Source organism: Galeopterus variegatus, unplaced genomic scaffold (genome assembly GCF_000696425.1).
Source record: "Galeopterus variegatus unplaced genomic scaffold, G_variegatus-3.0.2 Scaffold239, whole genome shotgun sequence".
Lineage (NCBI taxonomy): Eukaryota > Metazoa > Chordata > Mammalia > Dermoptera > Cynocephalidae > Galeopterus > Galeopterus variegatus.
Window position 1 is genome coordinate 284,607 of NW_007726350.1, and position 15,363 is coordinate 299,969.

Consider the following 15,363-nt stretch of genomic DNA (forward strand, 5'->3'; position numbering starts at 1 on the left):
GGCGGAGATGAGCCGGCCCAGCCTGCGCGGCTGCACGGCCTGGCGCGCTCCGTGGCGGCCTGGCCTGGTCCGGGCAGTGCTGTGGGGCAGCAGCCCCGGGCACGCCGGGCATATCTCTTCCTGGCCGGCCTCCCTGTCACCTCCCGCCCGGGCTGGAAGCGCTCCGACCAGCTTCTTGGAGGCAGGGACGGGGTCTTACCCTTTGGGGGCTCCCCCAGTGTCCAGCCGCCCGTGGCCTAGAGTCCATCCATCTGCCAGTCACCTGTTTGCAGGTCGTGCTGTAAAAAGCCTAGTCAGTGTTATGCCCAAGTTGATCAGTTACACAACCAAGAGGAGGCAGAGGGGAGACGTGAGTGTCATCGCAGGAGTCCATGTCCCTACTGCTTTGCCCCCTCCTCACCCACCTTCTCTCCTGATCCCCCCTCTCCAGCTCCCAGGCACCGGAAGGGGTGCGACTGTGACACCTAACAGACATGAACGCTGACATCCTGGTTTTCCGTCATCCAGGCTCCCCTCGATGAGGAGACCGTGACAGGTTTGTAACACCGAGTCAGTAGCGTTACACCATAAGAACTCTCTCTGGGGCCTACGCAAACTACTACACCGTACTGCACGTTCACCAGACACGGTGTCTGGCAATATCATGTTGAATGAATGAATGAGTATCAGTGTCTCTGCAACAGTAGAGGTAAGTGCTCACCACCTACGAGAGCATCTTTTCCTGTTAAAATCATTGATTCCGAGGACCAGAAAAAGACCCTCTTCCAGTTGTCTGGATCCTCCTTAATACGTCCTCCCACCAAGTGGCCATAGTTGAACACCTCCAGCAACAAGGAACTCACTATCTTTTATCTCTGACCAACCTTTTGGGAAATGTCTTCCTACCCTGGGAGCTAAAATCCAGCTCCCTGCATCTCCTCCTCTCTGGGTTCTGTTTCCACCCTGGGAGTCTCGGATCAAGTCTATCTCCAATTCAAGGTACCCAGGACAAGCATTCTCTGTCTCTTAGGCTGCTCCTCATATGACATGGTTACAGTACCACTCACCAGCATGTCGAGGGACTCTTTAGGATGTATCCCAGCTTGTCTAGCGCTCTCTTAAATGTGATGCTCAGGAATGAATGGATGGCTTGTCAAGTGCAGAGAGGACAGAGACTGCCACCTCTTTCTCAGTCCTATGCTTCTGCTAACATAGCTCAAAATACCACAATAGTTGTTTGCAGCAGTCACATCACATTGTTGAGTTGGGTGGAGCACACCATCAACTAAAACCCACAGTGCTTATGCAATATTTAAACACCATGACCATCCCACATCCCTGGTCAGCTGCCAGTTTCTCTGTTCCTGCAGGCTCAGCATCTTCGTGCACTCTCAGGGATGATAATGTGACACAGATGCTTCCTCCTCCCTTTGTAGATTCCACTTTTCTCTCCCTGCTCTCATCACACCCTCTTCTTGTCTGACCCACCCACTTCTTTACCTGGTTAAAAGAAGGAAAGTAATCTGCCTTTGCTTAGCTTTAAGCACCTGTAATAAGGCCTATTGTCATTGAACCACAGAACCTCATAAAGATCTGTGTGTAATAGAAGCTATTAGTGAAGTTTCCACAGGTGTACAGTCACTTTTACTGCTGATTTAAATTATCCCTCTGAGATACCACTTTTAGTATATGATACAGTGTGGCTAGCTGAGTTGTTCTTAGCATAATAAAGGTCTCTGTTAGAATCAGCCAGGCCACTGGCTTTTTCTGCTACAGCCAAACACCGTACAGTACATAGGTAAATTCCCAGGATGCCAAACCACCAGGGAGAGAGTCTCCTCTCACCTAGTTGCCTTTGTTCAAAAAACTGAAGTTAACCCCTAGACCACCATCCAGAATGCAAGCGCAAATTGGAGTTGTGCTTGCTGGAACACCCCATGGGTCACAGAAGCCTTAGAACCAAGTATTTCTCAGTTAACAAGAGTGAGACTGGGCAATGATGTGGGGCCCAATACCTGGAACTTGAACTACCCACCGGGGTGGAAAAGCACATGGGGATAAGGTCTAGCTACAGCTGCTGAAATTCAATTACATCTGAAGGCACAAGGTTCCTGAACAATGTAGCAGTAAACCACAGTGCCAGGAGGTGATCAGCACTTGTAGTCAGCCTCACAGTGTGGAAAAGGGACACTACTGACTGACCACCGCCTGGCACTTTACCTATGGAATCTTACTTGTCTTTGATTTACTGAAGAAGAAACAGACTCCAGAAGGCACTGTAACTTGCTCCAAGTACCGTAGGAAAGAAATATGAATCAAACCTAAGCCTGTCTTATCTGAAGGCCTCAGTTGATTCACTATTTTGCATCACCTACATAAGGTGTCCTTTCAGGCATTAAGGACCCAGAAATGGTTGCACAGAGCATTCAGAAATTCAGGCAGACCATCAGTCAGTACCAGGAACGTCTGTCAGTAGCTATCAGGAGCCCAAACCATGAGGAAAGGGTTAGAGGAAACAGGCAAAAGAAGGCAGGGTTGCTGCTCTTACATGGAATGGATATCGGGCAAGATATCATTGACAGGGGAGGAAGACAAGGACTCAGTTTCTACAATGTAGATGTGCAAGGGGACTGAGACTTTCAGACCACGAAAGACACCCAGCATCAGAATTGGGGCACTAGACTAAAGCTCAACCAGCAGAAGTAGTTAGATGTAGAATATCAGAGCACTGGGGAGAGCCCTGAAAATCTTCCTGTCTGATATGCTTGCAGATGATATGCTCATCAGCGTAAAAAACCCAACAGAGTCAACAAACTGTTAGAAGTAATATTAATTCAGCAAGGTTGCCAAGTACAAGATCAATTTCTAAAAATCAATCCTTTCCTCTACATCAGCAGCAAGCAACAAGGAAATATAATAGACAATAAGAGACCATTCACAATAGCAATAAAACACTAAAGCATAATACCCAGGAATTAACCTAACAACTTGCAAGAACTTTATGCAGAAAATTTTAAAACTCTATCTAAGGACATAAAAGAAGAAAATAAATGAAGAAATATACCATGGAGAGGATGACTTTACGTTGTAAAAATGTCAGTCTCTCAATTCAATGTTATACCAACCAAACTTCCAACAGAAATTAAAATTTTAAGGAACTCAATAAGCTTGTAAAATATATAAGGAAAAATAAAATTTAAATAATTAAGTCAATTTTGAAAAGAAAAAGCAGAAAGAGAAGACCTGCCCTTCCAGATATTATGTCATTCCCACGTGGTAATAAAAATAATCCAGTACTGGTATAGGAACTAATAGAACAGTGAAACAATGGAGAGCTCAAAAGCAGCCCCATGTACAAGTGGGGCTGCGATATATGTAAACATAGTACCACAAATCAATGAGGAAAATATAAACTCTTTAGAAGATGGCATTGAGGAAACTGGCTTAGTTAATAAAGAAAAAATAGTCACGTGCCCCACACCCACCATATACCAAAATGAACTCCAGATAAATTTATTTTTTTGGTCTAGATAAATTTAAAAACCTACATATGAAAGGTAGAAAAGAAAATGTAGGAGACTGTCTCCATGACCGTGGGGTAAAAATTTAGTTCATAAAACCAGACTGCAAAAGCACAAACCTTAAAGCAGAAGATTGGGGGATTTGACTGCATCACAATTAAGGTTTCTCTGCAATTAAGAATACCACAGCAAAAGTTAACAGAGCTGAGAAACTGGGAGAAGATATGCGGTTTGCTCATTCACAAGCAACTAGAGATTAACATCTAAAACATAGAAAGAACATTTGCAAATCAACAAAAAGAAGTCAGAAAACAATATAAAAGTGAGAAAGGGATAGGGATAGGCAGTTCACAGAAAAGAAAGCCAGAATGGCAAGCAAGTACAGGAGAGATGCTCCAGCTCACTAGTGATCAGAGACTGGAAATAGAAACGGTGTGATAATACCCATAGCCACTGGCATGTTGGTATATATTTTAAAACCAGCTCTCTCGGGGATGTGGGAGGGGGAGTCCTTATTTGTAGTGTTTGCCAGTTTCTGGTGCAAATACTCTCACCACCACTGATTTCAAGCTACCATTGTGAAGTCACTGAACAAGAAGTTGGGAAGAAATGCATTCAATCGGCTCTCATGAGCCAGCTCCGAAACACCACTCCATAACCCCCTAGCTTGGCAAAAGTCAGAACGTCGATCCCAAATATTAGCAAAGATATGGGGAAATGGGAATCCTCATGCACTTCAGATGGCAATTTAAGCAGGTAAATACATTCTGCAGAACAATCTGGCAATATTTAGTAAATATATATATATAATATATCAATGTGCTTTATGTCTCAGCAATCACCTACCTTGGGGTACTTCAGAGAAATGGTCCTCAAAGCACCTTCTTCATGTGGCTTCATAACATGACAAAGGTCAATCTCACTGACTAGGTGATCTTATTCAGTCCGTGGCTTTAAGTACCATCTTTGTGTGTATGATTCCCAAAGTTATATCTCATCCCTGAATGTCAGACATATATCCAACTGCCTACTCAACATCTGCTCTACGGTGTACAATACACATCTCAAATTGTTACAAATGGAATCCTTCCCCATAACCTTCCCTATGTCAGTAAATGGCAACTCTATTCTTCCACTTGTTCACTGGAGTCATCCTTTCTTTCTGACATATTTTTGGATTCCCCAAACCAAAGTCCCCATCTTTACCCTTTAAAAAGTTTATGACATCATTTATTGAGGACATTTATTGATGCCACAGAAATAAATCCTTACAAACCAGTAGCTACTAGAGGCCCCAGGAATTCCTACTGCTTCTGCTTGGTCTTGCCTCCTCTGACCAGTCTCCTCTTCTTTCTCAGGGTTGCAGGTGGGGACCACCTGCTGAAGTAGGCCACAAATTGAAGAGGATGCTGTGAACTGCACCAGCCTTATTATCTAAATTGGTGGTTCTTACTCCTGGTCACACATTTTAATCACCTGGATATCTTTTGCAAAATAAACCCTTAGAGACACCCTCAAATACTCTAATTCAATTGGTCTAATTTAAGTTCATGCTATCCTATAAGTTTATTTTCTTTTTTTAGCCCTGGTTCCCAAGAAGACACTAATGAATGAATTTTTCAAACCCACCTTGTTCCTGTGAAGGGCACTACTCCCCAGGCCCTCCCAGTCGGTGCCACCCCCAAGCACCATGAGACACAACCACTTTTTAAAATCTTCCTTATAGGCCAACATAAAAGAAGAAGGAAGAAATGGAATATTTCATGGCATCAAAATCAAAACTGCTGCTGTGGCACAAGGACAGAGGTTTTCATACTGCCCACCCAAATTTTTGACCACCAAGACACCTCCAGAAACATCTCTGGCACACAAAAACAGCATCATGCCAGTTTCCACAAGGACATTAGTTCCAATAATCCCCACCAACTCCACCACCAGTACCACCAATTGAAACTGACTCTGAGGATAGTTATATTCTGATAGTATGTCCTCTAGATATAACTGTCATTTTATAGAAAATGTGAGGCATGAAAGAATATCATAAAAAACACCATGAGGATGCAATCAGCCAAATCCAAAATGTGGAACTTGTATAGGACAAATAACCCAATTCTGACAACCAAAAAATAGCTGAGGGGAATTGTCAGAGATCAAAAGAGACATAAGAGCTCTATCCACAGACTATGCTGTGCAGACCTTGTATGAATCTGGATTCAAACAAATAAACATAAAAAAAATTTTTGAGGCAATTGAAAGAAATTTAACCTGGACTGGATATTAAATGACATCAAGACGTTTTTGTTGATTTTGTTAGGTATAACAATGACATTGTGATTATGTTTTTATTAAAAATCCTTATCTGTTAGAGATTCATACTGAGGTATGTATGACAAACTTTTCGATGTCTGGGATTTGCTTTTAAGTGCTCCATTAAAAATAAATGTGTGTTTGGGGGATAAATGAAAAAATAATGGTAAAATATTGATCATTATTAAAGCTGAACGATGAGTATATTATTCCTTCTTTTGTATAAATTCAAAAAAAAATTTAATAATAAAAAGTTTTTAAAAGAAGCTCCAAAAGGGCAGGAATTTTAGTCTATTTCTATCAGTGCTATATCCCAAGTACCTAGAAGAGTATCTGACACATAGCACAAATTCATAAATATGTGTTGGTTGAGTGGGCCACCTTACAAATTGTCTCAGTAAAGGTAGACTATTATGTCCAAGGAATTTAGAAATTACAGAAGTTGTCTTTGTATCACACGCATGCCCACACTCAAAAATGCCAGGCATTCAGATATCCCTAAATCTCTACCTAGTTATCTTTCCAGCAGCTGTTTACAAAACCAACTCAGTTTCATCCCAGTTCACTGTAAACCATCAGCAGCTTTAATAACATCTTGATTAGAGGTTGAGAGCATGTCAGATCCACTGGAGCTGCCACAGAGTGGGTAGAAAGCAGCTTGCACCTTGTCAACAATGGATCAAATGACTCACCTAACCAAAGAAAGCCATTGACAGACCAATTAGCTGGTACTGAGTCATGGGAAAGTCTCCTCTGTGACAAAAACATAATAAGATTGCTTCTGACATTCCTCATCTAACCATATTGGAAACAGCAGGAAACAGTCAAGGTAAAAATAAATGAGAATTGCTTTTTTAGATTCGCACAGGGTTCAACACAAGAAGGATAAATTATAGTCTGTCTTTTTAAGGCCCATCAAAATATACCATGCAATATCTTTATCATCATTAAGGTAATCACAACTGTAAGGCACTGAACAGCACTTAGAAAGGCAACCAAATTGCATATTGGTCTATCAAATCACCAGTAATATGTCAAGTGCCTCCTACCTGAAGGGCAAAGTGAAAGCTATAGTCAAGTGTAAGATTCACTCCCTGTTTTCTGGCAACAAAGGAAGTGTCATGGCTGCAATCATGTGCAACTGAATTGGAACTCCAGAATCACCTCTCACCAGCTCTGCAACCCTAGCAGGTCACTTAACCTCCTTGTGCCTTGCTTTGCTCCTTCATAAATGAGATAAAGAATATGAATACCTGCCTCCAAGAGTTGTACACTAAGTACAGACAAACTCAAAGTGAGTGCTCAATAAACAGCTGTGATCACAAAACACAAGCATAAGAAAAGAAAACCAACGACCTGCCAAAGAAACAGTGCCAGAACTCAGGATTTCCCAAGAGGGGAAGCACATTACAGGATGGGGTGGTCAGGAAAGGCTTCATGAAAGAATCATAGTTTCAGCCAAGTGGGGACGATAAGGACATCTAGTTATCTAAACAAGGAGTAGCATCTACTGAGTGCTTAGTATGTGCCATGCATTGTTCTAAGTACTTTAATTCCTTCTATAAGATAAATACCATTTTAGTTCCATTTTTCCAGTTGGAGAAATCAAGTCATAAAGTAGTAAGGTAACTTGCCCGAGATCACGCAGTAAGTAGCAGAACCAGGATCCAGTCTAAATCTTGGGTAGTCTGGATCCAAAGATTAAACTCTTAACCACATGCTTTGCAAGATAAAAGGCTTGGAGGCTGAAGAGCTCAATGTGTGTTTAGAAGATGTTTATAGAAGAGTCTATGTCTTAGTCTGTTCAGGCTGCTACGACAGCGTATAAAAGACTGGGTGGCTTATAAACAACAGAAATTTATTTCTCACAGTTCTGGAGGCTGGAAAGCCCCAGATTAAGGCACTGGCAGATTCACTGTCTGGTGAGGGCCCTCTTCGTGGTTCACAGGCAGACATCTTCTCATTGTGGCCTCACATAGCAGAAGGGAAAGGGAGTTCTCTGGGGTGTCTTTTATAAGGGCACTAATTCCAAAGTCCCCACCTCCAAAAACCCTCACATTGGGGATTAGGTCTCAACACAGGAACTTGGGGGGACACGAACACTCAGTCCACAGCATTCCAGCTGGAGCAGAGTCTATGGTAAGAAACTAGTAGGGAATGGGCTGGAAAGACAGGTTTGGGCTGGACTAGGAATGGCTTTGAATGTCACACAAAGTGCCTGAGAGACTATCCTGTGGGGACAAAGAAAAGCCACCATGAGTTTCCAAAGACAAAAAGACTGAGAAGTCTGTCAATCCTGTTCAAAATGGAAGCTCCCGCCGAACCTCCGTGCACCCTATTTCTATTATGAAAAACCTGAACATTGAAAGCATTAAAAAAGAACTCAAGCATTTTGAAGTAAAATTTAGCAGGAGAAAATGTTGCCTTGAGATTCTTAGCCTTTATCAATTCAACTTAGATTTTTTAAATAGCAAAAAATGTGTACAAATGATTTCTCCACAAGCAGCTTAGATTTTATGTTTAATGTGTGCTCAATAACAACTGCATTCAACATGAAGTTGGGGCAAGTTATACTGATGCCCTTGGAGGATGGAAATCTATTGTTTCTGTCTTTCCCACCACACCTCATTAACCACTTGGCAGTATAACAATAACATCCACATATCACCATTTTAATCACTTGGTTATAATAATGTAATTATATATAATTTGGAGGATCTGTGCCTATTGGAAAAAGCACAGTCCCAGCAAAGAAACAAGAGCCACACTGCTTCTTGGGGTGTGTCCAGCAGGGTGCTGGTGGGCTTGTCACCCTGACTTCTGTTTCTCCAGCCTCATCCATGCCCTAAGTCAAACTTCACAGCAGGGAGTCTCTCAAGGTCACTTGTATTTTCACCAATTTAGAGGCATTGTTGCTAGTAGCAATAGCCTAGCATCTTTGTAGGGATTTTTTGTTTGTTTGTTTGTTTGCTTTTTAGCCTTTTGGTTTTTTATTACTCAAAAAGCTTTATTTATTTTATTTAGCTTTCTGACTCTGTGCTTGTGCCTTCAACACTTCCCACAATGATTTTCTTCTCATCCATAAGGAAAGTGCACTTGATCCTGTCCCAGATTCATTTAGCACACATGAAGCCACCACAGGCCCTGCTGACACATTTTTTTCATTTTAGACAACCTCATAAGAACTTCAGGTGTCACAGCACAAATCCCTCGAAGTCTGCCTGGACACATACTACATGCAGATTTTGGTGCTTTCCCAACCTTCTTGGTATAAAGGTAAACAATTCTGTTACCAGGGCTTTAGGACAGTCTAGTTTGGTTAGAGGCTGTATTGTAGGAAAGCCTACCACAGTGTATCAGACACTGGACCATTCTGAGTCCCTCTAGATGTCATCCCCTAGCCTAACATCTTTGCAAGCGATATACAGTGATAACATGCGTGCCTCTATTGCAAAGGTCACTAGCCATACTCAAGTCTCAGCTGCATCTAGGACTGGCCACCCCCAAACATACTTGTCCACACAGTCCTTAGCTCTTGCAAGCCAAAGAGGCCCAAGAAAAGAGGTGTGGTCTGTGAGGAAAGCTCTTTCTTCCCATTTGCCAAGCACTTGCTAAGTAATTCTTAAAATCAGTAAATACTGTTAGATATGTCCCTGTCCTGAGGGACTTTATAACCGAAACTGACAAAACAAACTTAAAAAGCATGAAAAATGGGAAATGGAATAGAATCCCATGTTTTGAAGTCAGATATATAGGGTTTGCCCGGGTCTGAGAAGGTTCCCAAGGTATGGGACTCTCAGTTTTAAAAACAGAACAGTGCCGGGGAAGGTGGAGCAAGTTGGCACCCTACAGGCAGATGAAAATGCAAGTTCTTAATTAGCTTTGGGTCCTTGAACAAATAAAATAAAATAAACTCTCAAAGACTCAGCTCCCTCATTTATAAAATGGGTATCATAGTAGTACCCGCATCATCACGTTTCTTGTAAGAGTTCGATTTAGCACAGTGTCTGATACTGAATAACTGCTCAATAAGTATTAATACTGTTATATAATTAATAAGTACATATAATTAAATACTAAATTAAAGACTGAGTTATGTATTTTAGGAACTAAAATAAAGGAAATCACAAAAAATTGGATCATTAAGAAAAGGTTTGGAGTTCTGGTCAAGATGGCAGAACAGATGGTCTCCAGCGTCACTCTCTTCCACAAATCAACCAATTTACAACTATAAAAATGTAACATCAGCCAAGCTGGGGCCACTGGAGCTCGGGGAAAGAGGAGAGACCTACAGAGTTCATGAAGGTGGGAGAAACCAAAATGAGAGAAAGAAAAAACTGCTCAGAGAGTTTCGGGCCACAGCCACTTTAATGCTGAAACTGCTGAGTGCATGGAATGGGAGCTGGCAGAAATTGCAACTGTGCCCTTCAGATGGAGTTACTTGGAGGCGGCAGGGGAGAAGAGGAACTTGGTGGCCCCCAGGACAGCAAGACCACTAATAGGGTTCCCATGGACCCATGCAGCAGCAAGGAGCCAGAACAGTTGTAAAAGGGGAGCCATTCAGAGGCCGGTGAGTCAAGGGACTGGCGCAGTGCCTGTCCCATGGGAAGTGTTTGGAGCATGGTGGTGGGGGAGACGGGCCCACCAGAAGAACACTGGGACACAGCAAGGACAGCTGATTCACCACCCAGTCAGCGCAGGACCACTCAGAGGAGACTGGTTGGGAATGCAGAATTGCATGGGGTGCAGTTTGATGAAAAGGCTCAGGCCCAGATCAGACTTTCTACACAACCCGGGTGCACTGAGTCTCTGGAGAGCTGGAAGTACCTATAAGGTCAACCATTAAACCCTGAGCTGCACAAAAAGCCTTCCCTAGGGAAACAGCAGAAAAGCAGCAATTCAGCTCAACCACACAGCTCAAGTACTGGTTCCCACAGGAAGTTCCCCTGTGCTAGAAGTAAGCAAAGAACAAAAAATTAGTTCTGGCCCAGGCACACCACCAGCAACTCGGGCTGCCATGGTACATGACGCATGCAGCCAGGGACAGGACCCTTGCCCACAGCCACTCACACCAATAGCACCTCAGGGCATGCCCAGGGACCCAAGGCATGGAGAAGGGACTGGACACCCCTCCCACAACCAGGCACAACATGACAGTACATCACGGCTCACCCAGGAACCCAGGGTATGGAGCTGGAGACTGGACACCCCTCCCACAGGCACACTGCGCCAGCACCTTGGGGCCTGACCAGGGACCCAGGGCATGGAGAAGGGGACCAGACTCCCCTCCCACAACTAGGCACACTGCACCAGTGCTTTGGGGCCCACCCGGGGACATGGGGTGTGCAGAAGGGGACTGGACCCCACCTCCCACATCCAGGCACACCATGCCAGTGCCTTGGGGCCTGCCTGGGGATCTGAGGCATGGAGAAGGGACCAGACTCCCCTCCCACAACCAGACACACTGCGCCAGCACCTCCGCACCCACCTGAGGCCCCGAGGCATGGATCTGGGGACCAGACACTCCCTACAACCGGGCATACCACCAGCCCCAAGGAGCATGCCAAAAACAGCACCTCCATGTGGGTGGCCCACCACAGCCACCACAATAACCATGGCTGCTGCAAAAGCGGCTAGACGCCACAACCACCATGCAGATGCTCCACCAGTCACTGGAGTGCATTGACACAAGGAGAGTCACCAGCAGAGATAAAGAAGAGGATGTCTCTCTCCACAAGGCCCATTTCAGAGTGACAGAAGCATCTGCTCTATGATAATATTGGGGGACCTGATCACACCTCTCAGCACTGGACAGATCATCTAGGCAACAAATTAACAGAGTAACCATTATTCTTTCAGAAGGAGAGAAGAAATCTAGGGCAATTAGAAGGGGGAGTGGGGAGGGAGAGGGGTATAGGAAGAGATTGGACAAGGGGCATAAAGAATAATTATGATTTGTAACAATATATACGCTAGTAATATTGATTTGATCAATATATCTCAATTTTGAACCCCAAAAATATAATCAATTTTAATTCAATAAAAACTAAAATTAAAATTTAAAAAAAAAAAAAGAAAAGGTTCCATAGAGGTAAGGTTGACAGATTACATATAGGTTGCCAAATTAAGTTTAGATTTCATATAAACAAGTTAGTTTTTTAGTACAAGTATGTACCATATCTTTTATATTTTCTTTTTGTCTATCTGAAATTAAAATTTAACCAGGTATCTGATATTTTTATTTGCTCAAAGGGCAACCCTTCATACAGAAGGTAGAACTTAAATGGTCTTTGGAAGAGGAGGGAAGAAAAAATGCCAAGCAGAGGCATAAACATGAGCAACAGTGGACCGAAGGGTGGGGCAATCTTGGGACAGTCTTGTAAGTTTTGAAAGGAAACACCTTGAGATTCAGGCCAAGGAGTCTAGATTTGATGCAGAACATCTGTGGTTAGAGGTAAGGTGCTGGGGCCCTGGGATACGGTGGGAGTCAAAAGGAAGGGATGCTTCAGAGAAAGAATGAATGAGACTTCATGAAGGAAAAGAATGCATCCAAGATGCCTCCAGTGTTTGGAGACCTGTCACTGCGAGAGGGACTGCAGCCAGGGAGATCAAGCACGTGGCTGCCCCTACGGTCACATGGGCAGCCTGACTCAGGTGGTGGCAGTAGGAGTGGGGGAAAGAGAGATAGAGATAAGGGGTGGATGCACAGAGATACTATGAAGGAAGGTAATGTTTGTGGGGAAGGTGGGACTGAGGTTGTGAATATGAATGTGTCCTTTCACTGTCTAAACTTTCTCCAATCCCTGTAGTCTCGTTATTGATGACCTGAATACGCAGTTACATGCAAACCTAGGGAAGCCTCTCTAGTAAGTTAACTAAGACCAAGAAAGAAAAAAAAAAATAGGGCATTTACTGCCCTCCTTGCTTTTCCCCCAGTAGTGAGAAGAAATTATAGTAACAAGATTCATTCTGTTCTCTCATAGCTTGGCTCCTTCCAGAGAGACCCCGTGGGGCTTTCCTACCCACCGGAAATGGCAAAGCCCTTCAAAGAGAGTGAGTTCAAGGCAGGTGAGGGGCTGGAGAACTCCAGGCAACATCCCTGTAGGGTCTGTGTCACTATTTTTAACCTCCGGAGCCAGCTGCTTACTTCCTGATGTGAGTACACAAAATCCCACTCTTGTGGCAAAGGATAGCTTTTCCCCAGGAGGGTGATGCTTCCCATTAGAAACACTCCCTGGTATAAGCTTTTCATTTTGATTCAAAGAAGCAAATGGTGCAGAATATCCGCCTTGAGATACATGAGAAACCAAAAACTAATGGTCCTAAAAGTACCAGACCCAAAGGATCTGCTTAGAAACTCAACTCTAGGGCCGGCCCGTGGCTCACTCGGTAGAGTGCGGTGCTGATAACACCAAGGCCCCGGGTTCGGATCCCATATAGGGATGGCCGGTTCGCTCACTGGCTGAGCGTGGTGCTGACAACACCAAGTCAAGGGTTAAGATCCCCTTACCGGTCATCTTTTAAAAAAAAAAAAAAAGAAAGAAACTCAACTCTAAGCACTTTATCAAGTTCTGATTCCTCACACCAACATCAAGATCCTCCCATTTCCTCTTCAAGGTCAGTTCCCACCTCTGCTCCACATGATAAAGCCCATCCTTTCAACATCCCTGCCTGTGTCCCATGCATGCTGTTCCTTCTGCTTAGACTTCGCCTCTAATCTGCCTGCACCTATCCAAATCCTACTGCCCTTCCAAAGCCGTCCTACCTCTCAACTCCTCCATGAAGAACTCCCTAACTACTACAAACTATACTAATTTCTCCCCCTTGCTAAGGAAGGGCACATTTTAAAACCCAATTCCACACTATTTTGTATTAGTTGCTCATATGGAAGCATTTTGTCCTGCCTTCCCAGTGAGATTGCAAACTCCATGAGGACAGGGAACATTTCTTATGCATGCCTAGAATTATTCAATACCTACTTGCTGTATTAAACTTCCAATTTAAAGTTGTAACGGGGGCTGGCTGGTTGCTCAGTTGGTTAGAGTGCAGTGTTGATAACACCAAGGTCAAGGGTTCAGATCCCCATACCAGCCAGCCACCAAAAAATAAAAAAGCTGTAACGAATGTATCACACTAATGCAAGATATTAATAGCAGGGGAAACTGTGAGGGAGGTATACAGGAATTCTCTGTACTTTCTGTAAACCTAAAAATAAAGTCTATTAAATTTTTTAAATTGTTTAATTTAACATCTTTCTCCAAATCCTGATTTCCTCTTTCAAGAGACAAAAGGAAACAAAGAGAGAAAAAGGCAAAGAAGGCATTTAAAAAGTGGACTGGTATACAAACGTCAATTGCTTTCCTATGTACCATCAATGAACAACTAGAACTTGAAATTAAAAACACAACACCAAAAAAAAAAGGGAGAAAGACTTATGTGTAGACCTAACATAGTATGTACAAGATCTATATATGAGGAAAACTACAAAATTCTGATGAAAGAAAGTGAACAAAATGTAGGTAAATGTAGAGATATATCATGTTCATGGTTGAGAAGACTCAATATTGGTAAGATGTCTTACCTAAGTTCTTCCTAACTTATCTATAGATTCACTGCAATCGCAATCAAAATCCCAGCAAATTATTTTGTAGAAACTGACAAACTAATTCTGAAGCTTATAAGGAAAGGCAAAAGACCCATAATAGCCAACACAACATTAACAAAAGCACAGAGTTGACACTACCAGACTTAAAGACTTACTATAAAGCTACAGTAGTAGCTTTATGGCAGTATGGAACTGGCAAAAGAATAGACAAAAAAATCAATGAAACCAAAGAGAGCCAAGAAATACACCCACACAAATATAGTCAACTGATCTTTGACAAAGAAGAAAAGGCAATTCAATGGAAAAAAATTAAAAATATACTCTTTTTAATAAATGGTGCTAGAATAATTGGACAACCACATGCAGGGGAAAANGGAACCGGTCTGTATGTGGGATCCGAACCCTCGGGTGGGAGCGCCGCTGCACTTCCCAAGCAGCGCACTTATCCAGTGTGCCACCGGGCCGGCCCATGAAAGACCTTTTTAAGACAATGAAAAGACAAACCACAAACTGGGAGAAAATCTTTGCAAAACACATATCTAATAAAGGACTATTATCCAAAATATAAAAAGAGCTCTTAAAATTCAACAATATGAAAACCCAACTTTTAAAATGGACAAAATTCTGAACACATGCCTCACCAAAGATATACACATAGCAATAAGTACATGATAAGATGCTAACATCACATGTCATCAGGGAATTGCAAGTTAAAACAACAATGAGATACCACTGCACACCTATTAGAATTACTAAAATCCTAAATACTAACAACACCAAATGTTGGTAAGGATGTGGAGCAACAGGAACTCTCATTCATAACCAGTGGGAATATGAAATGGTACAGTCACTTTAGAACACAGTTTGGTAGTGTTTTGCAAAGACAAACATAGTCTTACCAGATGATCCAACAATCACACTCCTAGGCATTTTCTCAAGGGATTTGAAAAA